Source organism: Tenrec ecaudatus, chromosome 9 (genome assembly GCF_050624435.1).
Source record: "Tenrec ecaudatus isolate mTenEca1 chromosome 9, mTenEca1.hap1, whole genome shotgun sequence".
Lineage (NCBI taxonomy): Eukaryota > Metazoa > Chordata > Mammalia > Afrosoricida > Tenrecidae > Tenrec > Tenrec ecaudatus.
In genome coordinates, this window is record NC_134538.1 from 107558924 (window position 1) to 107584232 (window position 25309).

At 42.5% G+C, this 25309-nt stretch overlaps 1 pseudogene; it reads left to right on the plus strand.

Moving 5' to 3' along the window:
* Positions 1-15872: 15872 nt before the first annotated feature.
* LOC142456080 (spliceosome-associated protein CWC15 homolog pseudogene) lies at positions 15873-16510 on the plus strand (annotated as a pseudogene).
* Positions 16511-25309: the final 8799 nt, after the last annotated feature.

Consider the following 25309-nt stretch of genomic DNA (forward strand, 5'->3'; position numbering starts at 1 on the left):
ACATACTTTGAGTATGTTACCAGGAGAGGCCAATCCCTTGAGAAGGAGGCCATATTTGGTAAAATAGAGGGGTAATGAAAAAGTGGAAGAACGCTGGACAAGATAGGTTGACACAGTGGCTGCAACAATGGGCTCAAACATAAAAACAATTGTGAAGGTGGCGCAGGACTATCTTCACAACTGGCAGTGTTTCATTCTGTTGTATATACGGATTTGCTATGAGTTGGAACCAATTTGATGGCACCAAACAACAACATGATAGGAAAGCAAGCATTGGTGGCTTACTGGATTAGGCTTTGGGCTGATAACCACAAGGTTGATAGTTCAAACCTACCAATCATTCTGCAGGAATAAGATAAGTCTTTTTAATCCTGTAAATATTTGTAGTCTGGGAAACTTAATGGAGCATTTGTAGGTAAGGTCACAGAATATCCCCTGAAACTGTCTCTATCAATCAGGTCAATTAGTCAACCAATCAGGTTAAGGGCATAAATCAGGAGCAACATTGGGAGGAAATATAAATATTAGTGCCATTACTGGGCCACAATCCACAGGTCAGCAGTTCAAAACCCTAGCGATTATTCAGGGGAAAGACGGGACTTTCTACTCCCATAAAGAGTTACAGTTTCAGAAACTCACAGGACCACTTTTAGGGTCACTATGAGTTAGCATCAACTCAATGGCAGTGCGTCATTCACTAAAGACATGAAGGATTCAAGAATGCTGTCTTCATCGTTTCCCTGGTTCAACTTGTCCATCTAAGCAAATTCAGCATGTCAGCTGAACCACATCTCTGTCCCTCTCTGTCTCTGTCTCTGTCTCTGTCTCTCTCTCTCTCTCTCTCTCTCTCTGCACTCTAGGGGAAGATCCTTTCGTGTCTCTTCCAACCTCTGGTGGCCCCAGGTTTTGCTTGACATTCCTAGGCTTGTAGGTGGATCCTCACATGGTCCTTTCCCCTGCCAGGGACCCTGTGTCCAATGTCTTCTTTTCCAATCCCTCACTATGACCTCACTAGTTTACCTGATAACATAAGAAAATCTCTAATTTTGAACTAGCTCACTTCAATATATTTCTTGGGGGAGACTTGATTCAATCCATAACAATGAGGCAGAGTAATTATTGGTATTTTCTAGACCAGGAGAAAATTTCAGAAAATTCAAGGAACTTGCCAAAGAATGTATAGTTATTGAAAAGCCTAGCCAAATTTTGAACCAGAAAGTGTATAACTCATGAAGTCCAACTTCTTTGCCCTACACCTTTTAGCCTGGATCAATGATGACAAGAATACAAGTTTTAAAAGAAGGCAATCTCTTTTACTATTCTGATAACCCACTTTGAGCCATCAACATTTAGTTTTTGCTTAACATTTTTGTTTCTCCTTTCAACCTCTAATTTAGCACACAGTGCATTATGTATGCAAGTAAATATAAGAATACTATGGAAATGCCAAACTCATTTCCAAGGACGTTCTGAGGGTGTCATTACCCTGAAATGTTTTGTGGAGGAAATCAGAGTGTGCTCTTTTATAACATTAGGATCTAAGAAGTGACTATAGAGATAAAGTAAAAAGTCAGCTCATTAAAATCTTTTCTCCTTCTAGAAATAATTTGAATTTAAAAAATGGAATCCAGCACACTAAAAAGCATGAAAATAGAAAATGTGAAACCTTATCATATAATTTAAAATTTGATTATCTCAAAAAATAAACTAAATGGCAACAGAGTAGAGAAATATAATCTATAAAGGAAGTGAGAAAAGGTTAAAGAAGTCAACAGTAATTAAATAGTGATTGAAGCTGAATGGAAATTGATCTGTATTAGCTGAAGGCCTTTCCTGCCTTTTAGAATGTTATGCATCAGTGATGTGAGAACAGAAAGGTTTCTGCTCTTTCTATAGACACTGTATGTCATCTCTGAGCCATTTCCCTAATTCAAGACAGCAGCGGAGTCCCAGGGCACACATTCTAATATCCTACACCTGTTGGCAGGTATTGCAGTAGAGAAGATCCTTAATAAGGCTCTGTGGGGCTATGAGTCACGGGAGCTTCATTGGTTTGCTGGCGGTTTGCCCTCGTGGATATGCTGCCAGCAGTTTTAGTAAGTCAATGCAAATAGAGGGGAAGGGGCAGCTCCAGATTTGAATGGATGGCCTATGAAGGATGGTCATTTGTCCCCAGGGATGTGTCTGCTCAATAGAGTTGACAGCAGGAAGCTGGCAGGATGTGTGTTCTACTTAGGATTCTGTCATGATGATGCTTCTGATGTTAGGGCTTTCTTACTTAATACATCTAATGAACTGAATGATGTTTATTATTGTTATTGTGAATGCTAATATTATGAACAATTAATCATTATGATTAATGATGATGTCTAATGATGAGTGACTACCATTTATTCAGTGCCTACATTGTCCTAAGTGTTTTATCTACAAATAGCTGGCATTTACAATTCTTCCTGGTAAGGTGTTGTTATTTTGACTCTCTATAAGAGGAAATTGAGTCTTGAGGATAAAACCCCGAGTAAGACTGGGTGGAAACAGTAAAGCAATCTAGGTTCCTTTCTATGCTTTCCACCATTGTAGGTCCTGACTGCCCCCTTCCCCTGGCCAGGGTCTAGATTAGCAAGGGCACTTTGCATAAAACCTAACATGAGCTGGAAGATGTATTACACAAAAAAAGTGAATGTGCATTTTTGGAATGATCCATACATTCAATTAAGACCATTGCTATAGACCATGGCTGAATCAATAACAGCACAGCAAAATTAGAGTTGATTTATTATGATGTGGAAGAACATTAGAAATAATAAAGGAATTTTAAAACATAGCTGTAAAGAGTTCTTATGCTTTAGTAGTTGCTATTGTTTTAGCTACCACCAAGTCATTTAAATTCCTCACAACCCCGTGAGCCACAGAACAACCACTGCCAATACTGCACCATTCTCAAAATCATTGCCGTACTAGAATAAACTTTGTGCCATTGAGTTTAATCCAACGAACAGTTAGCTTATGTGGGTACCTGAGGTGCTGGACATGTCTATGGATCCAGTCAGCCTGATCTTTCTCCTGGGGACAGCTGGTGGGTCTCACCGCCAATGTTACTGTGAGCGGTGCAGGGTTTACCCAACCGCGCCACCAGGTTTTTGATCCTTTAGTGTTTTTATTCACATCCGAGGGCCCTGGTACTGATAATTGTGCTAATTTTTTGAAATCCAATACAAATGATCATCTGGGGCAGCAACATGAATCTCAGTAATGTTTATAGCTCTATATTTTAATTCTTAAGGACATTCTCATTTCAGAGCACATGGAAATCAAGGTTCTTTTTTTATAAAACTATTAAAGAACATCATGGAAGTGATACCCATCTGATCACCAAGCCCATGTTCTCTTCTTCCTGAGTACACAGATACATAATAGTCATCCTTCTAGTTCATATGGCCATGAACTCAATCAACATAATTTTGAGTTCTAGTCAATGAAAATTAAATAGAGGTGTTGGGGACCACTTTCCCCCTGGTTCATAGAAATCTCTGATTGAGCTAGTCTCCATGTTTCTTCCCTTTTCTCCTATGTGCAGATGAGCTGGTGACTCTAGCACATGTTTTACATAATAGCACACAACATGGGACAAAGCTGTGAGCCATAAAAAAGCCACACTTGAGGGGTGGATTACTCAGTAAACAAGATCATCACAGACTTACTTGTCCTTACTTACAAATCTGTAATGAACAATTTCACATGCATGTCACATTGTCATTGTTTTGGGGACCACTGAGTTGGATCTAAATCATAGCAACCCCAAGTGCGACAGGAGGAAACACTGCCTGGTCCTTACAGTTGTTGTGCTGGGCCCACTGTTGCAGCCGTGTGTCAGTCCATCTCCCCGAGGGTATTTCTCTTAATCACGGACCCTCTACCAATCATGACATCCTTGTCCAGGGACTGATCCCTCTGGAGAACATATTCAAGTATGTGAGACCAAGTCTGCCTTCCTCTCATTTACAGAGCATGATGGGTATACTTCTTCCAAGACAGATCTGTTTTTCGTTCTGGCAGTACATGGTACGTTCAATATCCTTTGCCATAATTTAAGTGCATCAATTCTTCAATCTTCCTTACTCATTGTACAACTTTCACATGCATTTGAGGCAATTGAAAATATCATGGCTTGGGTTAGGCATATTCTAGTCTTCAAAGTGACATCCTTGCTCTTCAACATCAATTTCTGGAACCTTGTTTTCACAGAATACTTTCAGGGCACCTTGAACTTCTTCCTTCATTATCATCGGTTCTCACTAATGTGATGCCTCTGGTAAGGTGGAATGTTGACTAGCTCTTTCTGGTACAGCAACTCTGTGTATTCTTTCCATCTTCTTTTGATGTTTCCTGCATCACTCAATATTTTGTCCGTAAAATATTTCAATATTGCAACATAAGGCTTGAATTTTTAGAATTGTTCCTGTTTAAGATGTGTTGCGAGTGTTCTTCCTTTTTTGTTTTTAACTCTAGGTCTCTGCACATTTTGTTATAATATTTTACTTTGTCTTCAGGAAATGCTCTTTGAAATTTTCTGTTCAGCTCTTGGACATCATCAATTTTTACATTTGCCTTAGGTACATTTTGATTAAGAGCAAGTTTCAGAATTTCTTCAGAAATTCACTTTGATCTTTTCTTTCTTCTTGTCTTTATTTATTTTTAAGTTCATTTTGGGGGGGCTCTTACAACTCTTATGACTATACATATATCAATTGTATCAAGCATATTTGTATTTCTAAACATTTACTTTCTGTTTGAGCCCTTGTTATCAGCTCTTTTTCCCTCCCAAACCTCATCAACTTTGGTAAATTTTTATTTTCATATCTTACACCCACTGCTGTCTCCCTTCCCCCACGGTTTCTATTGTTCACCCCCCTGGGTGGGGGTGGGATGGGGTTATGTGTCAATCATTGTGGTCCGTTCCCCCTTCCTCTCTCCTCTCCCCATCTTTCCCCTACCTTTGTGGTATTGCTACTCTCATTTCTGTTCCTGAGGGGTTTATCTACCTGAATTCTATGGGTCCTGAGCTCTTATCTGTATCTTGTACATCTAGTCTATCTTGTATATCTAGTCTAGCCTGCAGTGAAAGGCAGGACTGGGGTCATGAGAAAGCCTCAAGGAAACAGAGGTATATTGTGTGTTACATTGGTGCTATACAGCACCCTGATTGACTTATCCCTTCCTTGTGACCTTCTGTAAGGGGATGCCCCATTGTCTATAGATAGGTTTGGGGTCTCTGCTCTGACTTCCCTCATTTTCAACACTGTTTTATTTGTTTGGGGTCTTCTAATGCCTCTTACCTGATCCCATCGACTTTTCATGATTTCATTAGCTGGTGTGCTTCTTCCATGTAGGCGGGTTGCTTCTCTGCTGGATGGCCGGTTGTTTAACTTCAAATTGTTAAGACCCCAGATACTATAACTTTTAATAGCCAGTCACCATTCACTTTCTTCACATTTGCTTGTGTACCCATTTTGATCATGCCATGAATGTGAATATTACAAAATACCAGATTGTTAGAACACAGTGTTCTTGCATTGAGGCAGGTCTTCAGCAGAGGCCCAAAGTCCATCCACTACCTCAATGTATTGCCATATATGTACATATATCAATACTTTTATTTTAATGAATTAATGTATTTACATATATGCACTCATAAGTTTATACCTCTATCCATAGCTCTGCTTACTAGATCTTTCCTCTGTTTTCTTTTACCTTCCTCCTGCCCCACCATCACATTCACCCTTCTGCATCTTAGTAATTCTTCTCAGCTAGATTGCTGTTGCTCCAACACCCCCAGGGTATCTATGTCCTCCTCATTGTTGATTTTAAAATCTTTCCTGACTTCTTAATGATATTCTCTTTCTTCATGAATGATGTCCTGGATGTCATCCCACAGCTCACCAGGTCTTCTGTCATTATTGGTCAATGTATCAAACCTGTTCTTGAGATGTTTCCAAAATTCAGGTGGAATAGACTTAAAATTCATATTTTGGCTGTCGTGGACTTGTTTTAATTTTCTTCAACATGCACTTATGTTTGAGCACTTCATAGTCTGTCCCACAGGCAGCCCCTGGCCTCCTTTTGGGGGCTGATGTTGAGTGGCTTTGTTGTCTCTTCCCACAAATGTAGCCAGTTTGATTTCGGTGCATTTTATCTGGTAGTTGACATGTCAAGTTGCCTTTTATGTTGTTGAAAAAGGTATTTGCTATGAACAAGTCATTGGTCTTTAAAAAATTCTGTCATGTAATCTTCAACTTTGTTTCTACCACCAAGGCAGTATTTTCCAACTACTATTCCTTCCTCTTTGTTTCCACATTTTGCATTCCAATCACCAACAAATATCAACATATCTGGATTGGGTGTTTGATCAATTACAGACTGAAGATGTTGGTAGGTGTTTTTGATTTCTTCATCATTAGTTTTAGTGATTGGTACATAAATTTGAATAACGGTTGTATTGATTGGATTTCCTTGAAGGCATGTAGATATAATTCTATCACAGAAAGAATTGCATGTCAAGATAGATCTTAAAACATCTTTTTGTATAATGAATGTAGTGCCATTCCTCTTGACTGGGTCATTCCCTGCATAGTAAATGATATGATTATCTTATTCAAAATATCAAACTCCAGTCCACTTCCGCTAATCAAAACCTTGAATATTGATCATTATGGATTGCATTTCATTTTTCCAACTTCTGATTTTCCTGGATTCATACTTTGTACATTCCAATTTCTGATAATTTCTAGATTTTTGCAGCCATTTCTTATCATTTTTGGTCATGCATCCTCCACAAATGAAGGCCGCAAAGGCTTTACTCACACAGACTTACTTCATTCACGCCATCATGGCCAACTCTACTTTGAGAAGACGGCGTTTCCTCAGTCAAGACTTGAGCGGCTCATCTTCTCCAGCACACATCTGACAATGTTTGTCATCCATTCATTAGGTCTTCAGTATCTGAGAATGTTTCCATGTTATACATAAGGTTTTTGTGGCCAATTGCTCCGAAGTGGACAGCCTATGCCTTCTTTGTAGTCTGTGCTTAGTCTGGAAGCTCCGCTGAAAACCGCTCACTTTGGATAGCCCTGGTAGGATTTGAAGTATCAGTGACATAGCTTCCTGCATCACAGCAACGCAAAACCCACCACATTACCACAAACGGACAGACGAATGGTTCAGTCCTTCAATCACAGGAATGGAGACCTGTACATACTTTTGGTAATATTGAAGGGTCCTTTCTCAAGGAATCTCGTCCTCCTCATCAGTTACAGGACTCTGAGTCAATGCACTCTGAACTCCAGGTCTACAAGCATGTCCCAGATTTCCCCCCAAAGCTATGTATTTTTTATTTTACAAAACAATGTTATCACCTTCAAAGTACTCTCCATTATACTTAATACATTTGTCAAATCTGCAATTCCATTCTTGGAAACATTTTTCAAATTCATCTGTTTGGATGGCTGACAGCATCTCCCTCATAATTTTTTCTTTACCTTTTCTAAGTCATTAACTCACTGTCCTTTCATGGCCCTCTTCATGTGTGGAAACAAAAAGAAGTCACACAGAGTGAGGTTAGGTGAATCAGGTGCATGGGGCAAGAGAGGCATGCTGTTTTTGCCAAAAAAACTGGTGCACTGAGACGGCTGCTAGAGCAGGTGCATTGTCATGGTGGCAAAACCAATCCTTCTTCTGCAGCAAAGCAGGCCTTTTTTGTCATACACTGTTATGCAATCTTTTCAGAACCTCTAAATAGAAAGCTTGACTAACCTGACCTGGTAGAATAAACTACCAATGCACTATGAGTCAACATTTTTGTCTGTTCGGGAAGTTGATGGACATCCAGAACAAGGTTTGTCATCAATCAGCATTTCACCCTTTTTGAAATGAGAAAACCACTTGAGTTTTTCCCATAGTGCTGTCCTAGTAAGTTGTGTTCAACATCACAACAGTTACTGCAGCATTTTTCTCAAGCAGGAAACATAATTTCACAGCCACACTGTGTTCTCTTAAATCAGCCATCTCAAACAATGAGGTTTGAGCAAAACTGCTTTTATGAAAAATTCACTGACAAGAGAGAACCTTCCCAGGTGACACCACTGGGTGCACTAACTCAGAGGGAGTCGCTGGATGCTCACCTAGTGGGGAAATGTGTACTACAAAAGCTCTGCTCTGCCCAGTGAAATTCCACTTTTTTTCTTCTTTTTTGGGGAACTGGTGATAAGTCCTAATTTTCTACTATTGTAGTTGATGCTAATGTTTTCTTCAACAATCTTCAGAGCCAATATTGACAGCCTATTAGTGCTGAATCCAGGGGTTCAAATTGGGCTGCGATCTACACAGCGGGCAGTTCAAAACTACCAGCGGCTCAAAGGGAGAAAGACTGGACTTTCTACTCCTGTAAACAGTTAATGTCTTGGAAACCCACAGGGGGTTCCTATGAGTTGCTATGAGTCAGCATTGACTCAATGACAGTGAGTTTAGTTTGATATTAGGGCTGAGTCCAGGGATTCTTTGTGGAACTTTGAATCCTGGCCATTGATTTCCCAGGTCAACATTTTTTCCTTATCCAGCCTCCTATTTTAACGTCCTCAGTCTAGACAAGACCTTTACATCTCTGCCCCTGTGTAGCCCCTATTCTTTGGTACCTTTGTGTGCCACCATATCAAAGCAACTCTCTAGGGCAGATTCGAACTGCTTGGGAGGGCTTCCTAGGCTGATGTTTACAGGTGCAGATTGCTAGGACTGTTCTCCTTCAGAGCCACGGGATCTGAATTGCCAATCTTTAACAGCCATGTTTTCTGAATTCCTTGGCATATAAGCTATTCCTTTTATAAGGAATACTTGGGCTTATTCGGAATTTCCTATTTGGTGAGTACACAAAAGATAATGAGGGGTGCTGGGGCAGATCTCGAGGAAGAAAAATATTGTTTTATAAGGTCCTTGTCTTCAGGAAAGTCACTGCAGTCATTTCTGTCCCCTGGTAAGGAGTATGAAGGAGTGACAAGAGTGCATGATTTTCCACCTGCTCCGCCCAGTCCTCCACCACTCCTTTTCTATCAAGGTCACACATTCAATATGGTTTGCAGGTCTATCGACTTTTACAGTTAGACTCCCATCGCTCTTCCTCGGGGCTCCAGCAGATGAGCGTCTGCACAGAAGTTGCCGAAGAACAAGTCTGGCTGTCACAGCAGGAGCTGGGTCACGTCATAGCTGCTAACCCAAACGCTGACTGTTGGAACCCTCCCACTCGCTCAGAGAGAGAAAGACCTAATGATTTGTTTTCACAAAACCTATAGCCAATAATATGGTGAAACCACTGAAGTTGACGGTATGTGATTATGTCAATAAAACTGTAAAAAAAAAAAAAAGGAAATGAAACCGCCAAGAGAGAAATAATGAGAACGGCCACTCATGAAGAATGCAAGCAGCGTCACTGAACAATTTGTGTAGGGATTGTTGAGTGGGAATCTAAGCTGGGTGTAAATCTTCACTGAAAACATAATAAAATTTTTAAAAGATTACAGTCAGGAAAACCCCATGGTTTGTCACGTGGGGCTTTGTCATGGTTTGTCACGTGGGGCTGCTATGAGCTGTAATCTACCTGGCAGCAAGGGTAGAAATGAGCTCAGATCTAAATTACTTAGCCAGCAAAGGACATTTGTGGTGTACCGTGTCACTGACACATTGTTTTCTCTTGATCTAGAAATTCTCATTCTCATGGATTTTTCCTTCATCAACATGAGTCTTCAAGACAGAACCATACACCAAAACAAGTCTGGAGCCTTGGGCTCTATACTAAGTTGAATATTAAAACATTTTGATGGTGTTCTATCACCTATTTTATCTTCTTCAGTTTGTAGGTCTGCCTGTCTGTTTGTTTTTGAAGTGGAAGGGACTGAGTGTAGGGACTATTTCAGGTGGCCCAGGCAAGATGGTGGCCACACATCAACTATGTCCATGAGCTCTTGCTATTTGAATTAAGCGTATCCTCTTCTATCATGGCAGAGACATTGCTCTCAACTGCTATTCCAGTAAAGAGCTGTACCATTTATCCCAGTGTTTTCTTCAGCCTCTAGATAGTTTCCAGATACAGCAGCGGCTCCCTATAACTGTGTGGAGGGAATTTATAAAGAGGCTTCTTCAAACACACACACCGAAGAGATGAGCCTCCTCTTATCCTTTAGGAGTATGGCCAGCTTTTATAGATACCCCCTGCCAAGGGAAGACTTCTTCATTGAGTAGTCACCTCCAACATTAGTAAGACCATGGCATTGTGACATCATTTTTGGGTTAATGAGTGGGAGCTGCTGAACACCCTTCACCAACGGTAAACCCGCACTCTGCTTCCTGCCGTGGCAGCCAGTGTAAAGCCAGGAAAAAGGAGCCGTGGCTTGTTTGTAAGGGTTGAATCACAAGAAGCTTAGTTTCACCAGAACCTTGGGTTATTGCTGTTTTCATTTTCTTGGCAGGCGTCATCCATGACTTCCCATCAGACACAAAAAACACTAAAACTGGGTGCGAACTGATCTTTCCATCATGAGCTTTTGAAACCCCAGTGCAAGGTGTGTTGGTTGACATCGGTGATAAACGTGATGCTATCTAGAGTGAGGATCTGAATTCCAGTTCAGCTCCTGCCACTTCTTAGCCGTGTGTGTAAAGATGGATGGTGTACATACTCTCTCTAAGCCTTAGTCTCCTCATCTATAAGATGCAGATTAAGATAGGATGTACCTAATAGAATCATTATTAAAAAAACAACACACCCACTCCTCAGTTATCAACTGTCTTGTTTCAAATTTACAATCATAAAAAACAATGTGCCATTTGCCCATTTTTCACATTAACCCAGATTTCCTCCCTGTGTCCAGCTCCCAGCTGTAGCAGTCACTTCTCCAGAAGACATTTTGCTCATCCTGTTCCTATTCCTGAGGCCACTATTTCAGCTCTTCACATGAAAGAGCCAACTGGGATGGCTTTTGAGGGAACCCTTTGGAAAAGGACCCAGGAGTGGCCCAAAGAGCCCAGGAAAAGGCAGAGTTGTATGAAATCACTGCTGCTCCATTCTACTCAAGAACCCTGAGGGTACCAAGTACTTAAGTGGAAAGGGTACTGGGGGCAACTTGGAGCCTGGAAGCTGCAGCAGAATCCAACCGAGCCTTCCCTCCACACCATGTAGGCTGCTAAACTCTTCTTCCAAGCAGCTCTGAGTCTCCAGGCTCTTGGCCTTGGATTTGAAGTTCTCCAAACCAATGACGAGTTCCTTGTTTCTATGGTGTCTTTCCCAGCTTGTAGGGTGGCTGGGACTGCAAAGGGGGAAGCTGCTAGAGACATGAGCATGGGCAGCAATCCTCACCTTCCATCTTGACCCCTGGTCTGGGTGGTTGCCTGAGTCCCAGAGCCAGCAACTGTGCTTCTAGTCCAGCCACTGTGCCCAGGTTTTCTTGAAAACCAACGATGGCAGGATCTTGGAGTTCACTGGTGTCAGGGGCAGAGAACTTCTGAGAGCCCAGTCTTCAGGTGACCTATGCATCCTAATTTTCAGTTCTCTTTGGAACCTGCGTTAGTCTGGGTTGACTAGAGAAACAAATCCAGAGGTATTCATATATGTGTAAGAGAGAGCTTCATATCAAGAGCAATTATGCATCAATAAACATCCCAGCCCAGTCCAGAAAAAGTCCATGAGTTCAACATTAGCCCATAAATTCCTTGAGATGCACACAGCACATGCAAGGATGCCAAATGCAAGACGATCCCAGGCCAGTGGGTAGAGGTCTTGTGGAAGCATCGCAATGGTGGCACTGGTTTCCATTTGTCTACTCCAGCTCTCTGAGTGTCTCAGCAGCAGGAAAGGGAAGGTAGAGAGCATGGGTCTGGCTATTCATTTCCATTGTGCCTCCAAATGAGGTCATCAAGCTGCGAACTGATTTACAGGCTAGACTCCATCCTTTCATTCAAGTTGTAAGATTATGTAACTGCCACAGAACCTAATCATATCAAGTGAAGAATGAATGTAGATAAATCCAAATAGGTCATTTAGTCCAGTTGACCCTTGAACAACACAGGTTTAAACTGTGCAAGCAAGCCCACTTATTCTCTCTCTCTCTCTCTGTTGCTGTTGTGGTGAGCTCAAGTATCTGTGGAAATTACCATGTAAAACTAGTCATTTCTGTGCGAGCACTTCATCTCTTTACTGGAGTATGATTAGTGTCATGTGGATAGTTGCAATACTTGAACTCACTGCAGTAGCAATAGGGAGAAACGTGAGCTTCAGCATTCCGTGATGCTCACCTTCCCTGACACAATCCCTGGAGACAAAATGGGTGCATAAGTACATGTGGTGAAGAAAGCTAATGGTGCCCGGCTATCAAAAGATATAACATCTGGGATCTTAAAGGCTTGAGTGTGAACAAGAAACCATCTAGCTGAGAAGCAACAAAGCCCACATGGAAGGAAACACACCAGCCTGTGTGATCATGAGGTGTTGATGGGATTAGGTATCAGGCATCAAAGAACCAAAACAAAAAATTATATCACTGTGAATGAGGGGGATTGTGGAGTGGAGACCCAAAGCTTGTCTGTAGACAATTGGACAACCCCTTACAGAAATTGTCGCAAGGATGAGATGAGCCAGTCAGGGTAGAGTATAGCACCAATGAAACACAACTTTCTTCTAGTTCTTTAATGCTTCCACTATCATGACCCCAATTCTACCTCACAAATCCTGCTGTGACCAGAACAAATACACTGGTGCAGATATGAGCTCACAGCACAGGGAATCCAGGACAGATAAATGCCTCAGGACCAATAATGAGAGCAGCAATACCAGGAGGGCAAGGGGAAGGTGGAGGGAGAAAGGGGGAACTGATCATAATGATTGACATATAACCCCCCTCCCAGGGAATGGACAACAGAAAAGTGGGTGAAGGGAGATAGTTGCTGGTGTAAGGCATGAAAAAAATAATAATTTATAAATTATCAAGGGATCATGAGGGAGGGTGGGGAAGGGTGGAAGATGAGCTGATACCAAGGACTCAAATAGAAAGAAAATGTTTTCAAAATAATGATGGCAACAAATGTACAAATGTGCTTGACACAATGGATGGATGGATGGACTGTGATAAGAGCTGTGAAAGACCCCAATAAAATGATTTTTTTTAAGTGGTCTTAAACGTAGGCCCAGGCAGTTCAAACCTATGGTGTTAAAGAGGCAACTGTAAATTATATGTGCATTTTCAACTACACAAAAGGGTACCACCCCTAACCCCCACGCTGTCCAAAGGTCAACTGTACTCACTTAATAGTAACTATTACTATTAGCCATTGCAAGCTGGTATACCTTCACCTCTCCCCCTCCCCGAGCCTCCAGTGACCATATTTGAGAAACAGTCCACAAGGACGCTTTCTCAGGAAAGATGTGGTTGTGAGAGGAGTGCATTCCAGAAACTGCTTCCTTGTTTCAGGTCTCATCTCTTATCCTCCCACAGGTACTGACTATTCATCGCAAACCACAGTTTAAATGAGCACCCCCTTTTCATAGTTCCTCAAAGGACCAGCCCTGCAGTGGGCTAACTTCTAGACTACAGAGAAGAAACTATATTCATAGGGGACCACCTGTCTCCATCTTGAATGACTGCTACATGTCATTTGGTCCCTACAGGCTCTCACCAGACAGTGAATGTATTTCCTCAAAGGTGAGAGCAGCGAGAGGACAAGGTCAATGTTACTTCGTTGACTCGTCTTCAGTGATAGTCTTTAGTACTAACTGTTACTAAACCAGCTTTGTTTCATGAGAGTTCACCTCTGGAGCCCAACTAACAATTCCTTCCTTTATGGCTGCAGTTCTATGATGGCCTAGGATACATGCACGAAAAGATTAATACAGGGATAGAAAATGCCTACAGATCTACATGTACATGACTGCGTACACATCTTTACATATATAGAGAGAGACTTGGTTTTGGATCTTGCTTGCAAGTTCTTATCTACCTTTTGGTCTGGTAATTAAATAATTAAGCATCATTTTTTATAATTACACATTACAACAGAGTGGAAAGCAAGCATTTACTCACATGAGGAATAAGTGCTACTCTAAGTCCAGTGTAGCAGCCAAAGTGGGGAAGGCATTAGTGTTTGTGTCCATAGAGATGGACTATTCCCAATTACTGAACTTCAGATGGGAAAGGCCCCCGTTAATCTGAACTAATCGGGCACAAGGATCCTGCTGGAATGTTGGCACACTCTGCTGCAGCTTTGTTAAAGACTGCTCTGTGTAGGGTGATGGACCATTTGGCCAGGGATTTATTTTGGTGATGACTGCACAATGTGATGAGCACACTAAAAACCGATCAATGCTGTCGGTTCTGACTCATAGTGTCCCTAGATAGGATTTTCTGAGGCTATAAATCATTACTGGAGTAGATAGCCCTTCTTTCTCCTAGTGGCACTAAATTATACATGTGGGAAAGTCATGAATTGTGTTGTACATACCTTTTAAAATTTTGATTGGGAGATGCCCATTCCTGTGCTTCTCTTGGAGAGTTAGGTGGGGCTGCGTCCTTGTGCGGTTCTTTCACATGTTAGAAAGTATTTGAAGCCCTGCCATGGGGAAGATTCAGACTTTTAGACTTGACTTAGAGAAAGGAAAATTCTATTTATTGTATATTGACCTTAAATAGTCCCCATGAGTCTTAGGTCGGAAACTTGAGGAATTCAGACTGCACTAAATACGGCTCCCTCGGGACGAGGAAGTGAGTGGTCCTGGAGCTGCTGCCCCGCAGTTTTGCCAAGTGGCCAGTTCTTTCCGGACTGGGAGTTGCCCGATCCCTGCCGACAGCTTGATCACGGTCATATGCTGCCAGGAGCTGGCGCACCCCGAGGTGCAGAAGAAGGGAGACATTAGAAGGGTTGAAAAAAAATCTCAGCAAGATCACACCCTCATGGGTCTGCTAAGAGACATGAACAATTTCCCATTCCACACTTCAATTAGGACCTCCGGCGGCACCCAGCTGCTAAATGAAAGGTGCTCAGCACTAAGCCCCCAGATGCTCTGGGAAGGATGTCGCCTTCTGGAAAGAGTTCGACCTTGGGAGCCGACGGGGAGTTCTACTCTGCACCAGGTGGCTATGAGCTAGAAGTCACTTGAAGGCAATGAGTTTGGGTCTTTGCTTTTCATGTCAATGGGGAAGTCACTGAAATGATAATCACCTTAAAAGCAGCGATTGATATCAATAAGAGTATATAGCTCTGCTTGATGGACTCTTTACAGTGTGTCAGGTATCATAGCTTGACTTTGAAACATACACGAGTACTCGAAAATGCTAATGTCACCTAGCATGTGTGGATATATTCCATCTCTTCCTGGTTCTGTAGCAAACTCTTAAGGGGTGGAAACACGGGGTTTGGAAGTCTGACTGTAGAGGTGGGAAGGTGCGGAGTTTAGTAAAGGGGGGGGAATGACCAGAGAGAACTGTTTTGGGGTGGGGGGAGGTTGCCACACACTGTTCGAGTGTTACAATGACAGGTGCAATGGACCAATAGGGTCAAAAATGATAGGGGGTTCTTGAGAAATAAGACATTTGGGATAAAATATTCTCAGAGAAAGAATTCCCCTTAGTTGCTTCGCCTCTGCAAACGTTGAAGTTCAATCTGACGTTAAAGCCCTAAGCCTCGCCTGGTTGGGAAGGATGCTAGGGGAAATTATGTTTCTACTAATTTTAGTAGTTTTAGTAATTGTAGATAGAAATAGTTTTACCAAACTATGGTATCTGTGTGATCTCTGGAGGCTGCCGCGTCAGACCTCGGCCCAAGAGAGCGACTGGACATATAAAAAAATGACCACAGCAGCCAGGCCAACTTTTGAACCTGCAAGAGGTGGAAGAGGAAAAGGAGAAGGTGATTTGAGCCAACCGTCAGTATTCCAGCAAAGACCTACCCTCTCACACAAAGATAAAATACACCCAAACCACTCAGGATGCCCCTGAAGAAGTTCGCAACCGTGACTTCAGAAGAGAATTGGAAGAGAGAGAGAGAAAGCTGCCGCACGGGAGAAAAGTCGCGATCGGCCAACCCGAGGGTCAAAGAAGCCCAGGCTGGACCAGCTTCCTGCCACCAACCTTGATGCATCCTGGACGAGGAGGATGAAGATGGAGACTTTGAGGAGGAGAGTGATGATGATGATAGGGCAGTGCTCCTTGCAGAACTAGAAAAAATTTAAAACGAAAGAGCTGAAGAGCAGGCCAGGAAGGAGCAAGAACAAAAGGCTGAAGAAGAAAGGATCCGGATGGAAAACATTCTGAGTGGAAACCCGCTCCTTCATCTCCCTGGTCCGGCCCAGCCACAGGCCAACTTCAAAGTTAAGAGAAGGTGGGATGACGATGCCGTCGGTCTTCAAGAACTGTGCCAAAGGTGTAGATGATCGGAAGACAAAAGATTTGTAAATGATGCACTGCGGTCTGAAGAACTATATTAAGTAGTACAGTTTTATGTGCTCAATGATTAAGAGTGTAAACTGTGCTAAAAAAAATATCAGGGTACATAAATTAAGGGTCCCAAAGCTCCCTCCTCCCCCACCAAGAGGATCTGCCAAGTCACAGTCGCAAAAAGCCACATTTCCCAATAAGCTTGAGTCCTGTCTTTTCATCATAGTTGGGACTGGAAAATGACTTCAGGACAATTGTCGCCGAGGTGGGGCTGGGGGTATTGTGGAGGTACAGAAAGATCCCTGGTGGTGGAGTACTCAGCTGCCAGCTAAAAGGTTGGCAGTTCAAATCGACCAGCTGCTCCCTAAGAGAATGATGGGGAGGCAGCTTGGGAAAGCCCATGGGGCAGTTCTACTCTGTCCTGTATCCAGGAGCGCTGTGAGGTAGAATCAACTAGAAGCTCACCATTCATTCTATTCAAAACCAGAGACCACAAGTGTCACGCTCCTATGAATCATGGTTTGTTCATCAACAGGCAGAACTTACCAAACAGCCAAGTGACCACAGGTTGACGGTTGATCAAAGATTGTGAAACTCAATCTTTGCCTTTCTCTATAGAAACAAGTCTAACCTGAGGCTCTGTCGAAGGATCTTTCTTATCAGTATCCTTCAGAACTGTGGTTATCAACCTTCCTAATGCCATGACCCTTTAAGATAGTTTCTCGTGTTGTGGTGACCCCCAACCATAAGATTATTTTTGTTGCTACTTCGTAACTGTCATTTTGCTACTGTTATGAATCATCATGTAAATATCTGATATGCAGGATGGATTTTCATTGTTACAAATTGAACATAATTAAAGCACAGTGATGACTCACAGAACACTATGTAATTATATATTGGGAAATATTTATTTCTAATCACAAATAAATGAAAATTTGTCTTGAAGCATGGTGCAGCATGGGTAACAGTCTTTATGCCGGGTACTCATAAGTGGGTGTATCTTCATGTGGGCGGACCCGCCTGGAGATGGATGGAGGAGAGTGGTGTCTTGGTTCCTAAGACCATCGGAAATATGTGTTTTCTGATGGTCTTAGGCGACCCCTGTGAAAGGGTCATTCGACCCCCAAAGGGGTCATGACCCACAGGTTGAGAATTGCTGCTTTAGAAAGATCTCATAAAGAAGGCTCAGATGAGGAGGGCTGTGGGGGTCTTCAGAGCACATGGAGGCTCCTATGTGGTCTTGGTCTGCAGACTGGGGCGATTTCATTGGAAATAACCTGGATTCTTTCAATGCTTCCCTGGACTCAAACCTTACCACCTCTCAGATATGAAATCATCAAAATTGGACCACCTGTTCTCTTTTTCTAAAGTTTGTAGTATGTAAATGGGAGAGTTGGAACTTTTCTTCTTAACAAACAATTCCAATCAACCTCCAGGAAGAATTTAAATCAGACAAACTGAAAAGGGAAAGAGAGACAAGGAAATGGACACTGATAGAAGCCAGTGTGAAAGGAGACACGTTTGCGACGAGCCCGCTACGAGCCTCAGGCTAATAGACCCAGGGGCGCGAAAATAAGAATACTCACCCACACCATAGGATCAAGGTTAAGCAACACGCAAACTACTCTCAGTTTAAATCCAAAGCAATTGAGCCAACTATTTGACAATCCTTTAAAAAAAAAAAATCCAACTGAAACTTTTCTTGTGATGTAGCATTCCATGCTTCAAAACAGCTTTAGGAAATTATGTTTTACCCTGGTGATTCATTGACGATTTGGGGCAGGATCGAAAAGATAGTGGCCACAGTGCTTACCTTTAATTGTATCTAATACCTAAGTTATTATGTGGAGATATTTGTGAAACCTGATTCGACTCAATTTTCGAGCCATGTTCCCCTCAGCAGAGTCAATCAGAAGGGCCACTGGGCAGTTTGCTAAGATTCCTGCTTCATTTCCCAGATGGGTCTCAGTTTTTTCATCCATAAAATAAGACAGACACAGCTTCCCGGGGGCTCCTTTCTAACTCTGTGAATCTCTACAGCCAAAAGTTTTTAAACCAAAAAGTGCTTTGAAATGATTGTAGTATATTCACCTGAATCTTTATAGCACTTCTTTGGAAGACCTCAAAACATAATTTTGCGTTCATTTCTGCAAGCTTTAGAGACAGGTTAGGGGTAACAACATAACCCCATGTCCTTGAGCGAAACCGAAAGCCAGAAAAATTTCCAAGTGACAGAGAAATAAAAGGAAGCAAGATTGATATGTGAAGGAACTCAGTGTGGGTTACTGGGCAAAACTGGATCCAGGACAATCTATGTCTAGATGCCACTTGAATTCTAATTCTTGATTGGTACTCCTTTCTACAGGAAAGGTTGTATCCTGTTTCGGTAGAGCCTTTTAAAGATGTGAGAGACACGGTTCCCCGAGAGAGAAATCGGAAAAGGGGGCATGGGGAGGGGGGTGGAAATGTTCATCCAAAGAGAGAATATTAGTAAAGATATTAGTAAAGACAGGTGTTTGGGGAGACAGTCTGGCTTGTTAACAAATGAATAGGCCACCACATTCTGTTGTGATGCCTTCAGATGTCTTCATGAATGAAACATAAAGACAGTGATTGGAAATGTACCAAATGCAAGCTTCCAAGAACACCCTTCCTTCCTTCCTTCCTTTCTTCCTCCCTTCCTTCCTTCCTCCTTTCCTTCCTTCCTTCCTTCCTTCCTTCCTTCCTTCCTTCCTTCCTTCCTTCCTTCCTTCCTTCCTTCCTTCACAGCCTCTGAGATGGGCGGTCCACTTCTCTCTGAAGCTTCCATGATAAAGAATGGAAGACAGACCTGGGACTCCCTGACTCCACACATATTTTCTGCCTCTGGTGCCCCACATCTACTCAAGGTTTCTGATAATAACTTGCTTCTGCTCTAAAGAGAAGCCAGTTGCTGTGGTAACCCGAGGTGTTGTCAGAGTCGAGCTGAGCTCCATCAGCTTCTCCATGGCTTTCCTCCCGGGCATTTGTGGGAGGATTTGAACCTCCAGCCTTTTGGTGATCAGCCAAGTACTTAACTGTTTGTATCACCCAGCTCCTCGCCACCCTCCCTGGGTAAAGAAGCTATCCCCGGAGTAACTTAACTTGACCAGTGCAAATATTATTACTTTTATTAATCCCCTTCTAATCGCCTATCCTATTTAGGAAGGGAGTATCAAAGCTCTGGGAAGAACTCTACAAATAGCCTCACAATAGTAGCAGGACGGCATTTCAAAAGAAGGCATCAAAGACAGCTCACCAACAGTGATACTTTTTCCTAATGGTTTTGGAAGGATAATTAAGTTGTTTATCGCCTTTGATGCTTATAACCCTAACACAGGTGTTCCCTGGAAACCAATTAAAAATACTTACAGCTGATGAAGTATGCCTCTCAGCTCAACAAATCTACTAATAATTCCAGTCCCACTTGGAAAAGAGTCTTCTCAGGTCTTTTGACACCAAAAGGCCACTTCCCCACTCATTTACACTTCAGGGCTCATAGCGATAAGCACACACAGGGTATTTGCTCAGCCTTCCTTGATCTCAACACAAGAGTCCTCCAGAAAGTTTCCCTTGGCTATTGAATGACAACTTTAGTTTGAACGTATGAAATGTGGTCAGCAGCGTGGGGTTTCCTGTGAAAGGAAATGGACTAGGATCTCTCAGATGGTTGAGTTGTCAGGAAATAGCGGGGTGTGGAATCTCCTGTCCTCGTTCGAGACCTTTGGTGGCTATCAACTTGATTATCTTTAGTTGCTCTGAGAACGCTATGTAAAAAAGGGTTTCTTATGAAAATCTCAGGTGACAAGAGATGTGGCAGACCCATAGAAGGTGGACTCCCAGCTGGTAGTTGAGTCAGAACCCAATTGCTTCCTCAGATACTGAGATGAATTTTCCCACCAGGCCCCCAGCTCTGGCCTATGCATGCATATTGATTGTTATGCAGTATCTACATTAGGCCTTATCAACTTGGTTGAAAAATACACTGACATGGTTTCCAGTCCTTGTATCTGAAGGTTCATTTGCTCTCTTGTGAGTATGCTTCTTGGTGTTTGTGGGTTGGTTTCAGCTCACCTTCCCTCACCTGGTTCTTACCAACTTTGAGTTTGAGGAACAAAGAAAAGCCTGAAGATCAAGGCTGTAGGGTGGATTGGGGTCACGTTTTCCAGTGAAATCCTTGTAGGACAGGACTTGCTACCCTCAAGAAATGGCAGGATGGAAACACTTGTTGGCCTTTGTTTTTCGTCCCAGTGAAGCTTTCTGCTTTTTGAAAACCTCTACATAAGCCCCTGCAGATCCTTCTATGTTCTGTCAAGACGAGTGCCGTGAAATCTGGAAAAGCAGTCACCATAACCTGTTGCGCTAACCTCCCTGCTTTGAATTTAAGTGGCCTGGCACATCCCCTCAGACATGCTCTGCCTGAATCATCTTTTGGAAGGCCCCTAATGAGACAAAGACAATTGTATGACTGAAAGAACTTGTCTGCAGTCATCCACTGGTCAAAGAGACATGCTTAGATGCATTTGGCCTGGAATAAACCAGTGGATATTACCTGGAATAAACCAGTGGATAATAAACCTGGAATAAACCAGTGGCTGTATGAACTGCAATCTTAGTAGCAATGGAAGGGAGTGTCTGAAAGTTAGTGGAAAAATAGAATTAATAGATAATGGTATTTACCACAAACTTTTAAAAGATCCCTTGTATGTGTGTAAGAGAGAGTCTTATATAAAGGATAATTGTACATTAAGAAAGTATCCCAACACAGTCCAGACCAAGCCCGTAAGTCAGATATTAGCGCATGTCTGATACCAATCTATAAATTCCTCTTTAGACTCAGGAGACACATGCAATAATGCTGAATGCAGGACACTCACAGGCCAGTGGGGAGAAAGTCTTTGGCTCCAGTGGTGTTGTAAACATCTCAGTGCTGGCAGGGGTCTCCACGAGGCTCCTCCAGGTGCAGCGTCCTGGCTGCATCAGGGTAGGTCTATGTGGCTTCTCCCCAGGGATATCTTGCAGGGAGTCAGCCTTGTCAGTAGAGAGTCTCCAAGGGAGTGGGCAGAGAGAGACAACATCTTCCGTCTCCAAGGAGGAAAATACAGGAGTTCCCAGAATTCTCAGGAGAAGGCCATGCCCACACAGAGGTCTCATTGGCTATGATCCGATTGACAGACTAGACTCCACCCCTTCACTTGTAATCCCATCAAGTCCCAAATTGACACCAGATGCTGTAACTACCACATCTTGTTTTTGTTTTAATTTACTCTCCTAGAGCCAAAAGAGAAAAGGTCCCAGGACTAACTCCTAATATCCTGGTCGGTAGGAAGAGGACAAAACAGCATCAGAAACCAAGCAGGTATGGTTTTTAAAATAGAGGAAAACCAGGAGAATGCCCGTGCTGGAGAAATAGCGGACAGTGCCATTCGTAATGACGGGAGGGAAACTGCATCACCTAGCAGCAGGAGAGTCCATTCGTATATGGTGGGTGGCCAAGAAGCCCTTTCTAGGTTGCCAGATTTAGCGGGGAAATACAGAATGCAGAGTGAAGTTGGAATTTTATTTAAATAACATTTTTTGGTATAACTAAAGTCTATATAGTATTTAGTACATATATATTCAAAATTATTTGTTTTACCTGAAATTAAAGTTATCTAGGTGTCCTGCATTTTTTCCAGTAGGTCTAAAAAAAAATTCTGGGCCCACACTGAAGTCGCACACCAACCTGTATGATCCTAGGATTATGAATGATAAAATTCAAACCCAAAGGAGGGACTGGAATCAGAACTTAAATTGTAAACGCTTGGTTTGCCTAAGGACAGGGTCCATACACGGATTAAACCTCCAGTGAAGACCACAGACCAGGAATGTGAGTAATTTTGCTATTATGCAGAGTGCAGTGTTTTTTGTTTTGTTTTTCTGTGTATGAAATCCAGGTTTGTTAGCACTACAGAGACATGGTCTACCCTGATTGTTTCTTGGGGGTAGAGTCAGGGAGGTTGCAGGGAGCTGGGGAGCTGATAACATGAGTCCAAGAAAGAAGTAAGCGTTCTAAAATTGATTGTGGAGATGATTTTACAACTACGTTTAATGTGACTTAACTATTGAATTTTATTATATGTGAATTACGTGCCAAGAAAACTTAAAAACAAACCAAAAAAAACTTCACTGCCATTGAGTGGATGCCAACTCATAGCGACCCTACAGGACAGGGTAGAATTGCACCTGGGAATTTCTGAGATGATAACTCTTTACAGGTCTAGAAATCCCCATCTTCCTTCCTCAGAGCGGCTGGTGGTTTCAAACTGCTGACCTTGCAGTTGGCAGCCCCACACATAACCACTACACCACCAGCACTCTACTCTAGTGAAATGATATTAAAAAAAAATAATGTCAGTGGCAACTCTCCACTTAAAAGGAGTCTTTAAAAGGGGATGGTTACACATGGGGGTTTCAAAAAGTTCATGGGAAAATGAAATGGAAAGAGAACGGTTTTTGTTCCACAAATTTTTGAAACTCCCTTTTACTTGAAAGTGGCATCAAGTCCCTAAGAAAATCAACAAGGGTGGAATCCTGAGTCCAAGTGGAGGGGTTATTACTACTAATACCCCCTCAGAGAAATAAGAGAGGTATATTCAGTGGGTGAATTGGTTCCCTAGAGTTGCCATAGCAAATTATCATAAACTTTGTGAAGTAGCAGAAATATTTTCTTTCACAGTTCTAGAGACCAGAAGTCAGAAATCAAGGTGTTGGTAGGTCCTTTCCTTTTGGAGACGTCAAAGGAGAAGCCCCTGTCCTGGCAAGGTGGGGCTTTCTAATCCTACAGAGATCGACAGCTTTGGAAACCCAGTGGAGCCCTCGTGCTCTGTCCTGTGAGTTGCTGTGAGCCAGAAGAGACCCGTGGCGGGGAGGAGGTGTCCCGTGTTCCTTTCCTAGGATCTGGAGGTCACATCACTCCGGGCTCTGCCTTGCTCTTCACCCACTTTTTGTGCATCCTCTTCCCTTCTCTTGTCTTATAAAGACCCTTGTCATCGAAGGTAGTGCCCATCCTACTCTAGGATGGCCTTGTTTTAGAATTATTACACGAATTGAATAGCTACAAATGCCCTTTTCCCAAATAAGGTCCCTTTCTTATGTTTCAGGGGGAGCGGGGAGCTCTCCTGCTTGATGACTTTGGTGTTTCTCTGACCAGGAGGCAAAGCTATCTTCTGCGAGAAAGGTGTGGGCAGGGCATGGTTGGAGGTCCAAGAGAAAGGATATTGAAATGACCTTTGCAAAGAGGGAAGACCATAGCACTCTAAAGTAGGGGTCATGAAGGAAGTTGGCTATTCATAAGTCCTGATGTTACTGACAGGGGTCGGGAGGGGGGGGACGGTGGGGGGGAGGAACACATCCCTGCACAGCCCCTTCTCCATTCCCACCTGTGGCTCCGGCACTAACAGAGCTTGCTAAGACCACTCCCAGCAATTGACCTCAAGGGGTTAATGGACAGCCACTTTGACAGAGAGTTGAGTTCATTAAGTATTTAAGCTATTTTAAATTAGTTGAAAAGATTGTTGCCAGTGCAGAAGCAGCGTTAGCAGCCTGCTTTGCAAAGGAGATGAATTTGAAGACAACATCAAAAGAGCCATTTATGAAGCATCTAAGTTTGACACAAGCTCCCTTTCCACAGCCCAAAGTAAACCAGAGATTTGGCAATTAGCCTGCTAATTTGAACAATAATTGACAGCTATTCTAGGCAGATCACATATTTGAACCTGGGTTTAAAATTTTTTTTTTTTATTTGGGGTTTGTTTTTCTGTTGTCTTCAGGTTTCTGTCTTTTACATATTCCTGCAATGTGGCCTCTTTCCTTGACTTCAGTGCATCTATTGCATTTTAAGAAACAGGCAAATCATTTTGGACAAGTTAAAACTCATTTTATTCATTAGAAATACTTCACATTTCATAATCATTTTGTTGAATTCTTAGCAAGCATAATAATTATTTTTGCATTATTTCATGTATATGCAGAACATTTTTATGACATGTGCCTTCATGTTTTCATAAACACAAATGAAATAGAGAACTCAAGACTCCAGAATGAGAGTCATTTGAGTGGAGCCTCCGCTGGTGTGAAGATTATCTCAGTGGGTCTTTACCACAGTAACACTGGCGCACAATGGCAGTGGCATTTAGTGATACTTACACAGTCACTGGCGTGCACCTGTGATCAGAGGTCAATAGGACAGGCCTGGGTCTTCCCCAGGCATGAACCACAGAGACCAAATCTGCCTTTGCAGGGGAGGCCTCGAGCCACCACCCTTTTCTGCCATCACTGGCATGAGGCAAATGCTGTTGAAGACCTACTTCCTTCTAAGCTTGCACAGACAAAAAGGGTGAAGAGCGGACCACTTAACCAGACCGAATTAGTGCAGATGCAGAACTTGACAAAGTACATCCAGGACACACGCATCCCTCTGCCGACCAGGCTTACTGGACTGAGTAGCCATCACACCATCCATTGTTACTCCATTCCACCTTCATTTTGTAGACTGTGGATCCAGAATAGGAAATTCTACTTTTTCATTTTCTTAATAAAAAATTCCATTCATGTTGCCCAATAAAACACCTGCGAATGCTCTATGTCTAGTTTCGGGGGCAATTTAAAAGAAAAATGCAACACAGGCATACACAAAACCGACACACAAACAGCCCCCTTTTATTCTGTGTATCAGATATCAACATTATCTCGCTTTTCATATGCATCACTTTGTTGCCTAACCTTCCATCCTAATTTACTTACAAGACTAAGGTATGGAAGTTTAAAAAGGAAAAGAATAGAAGGTG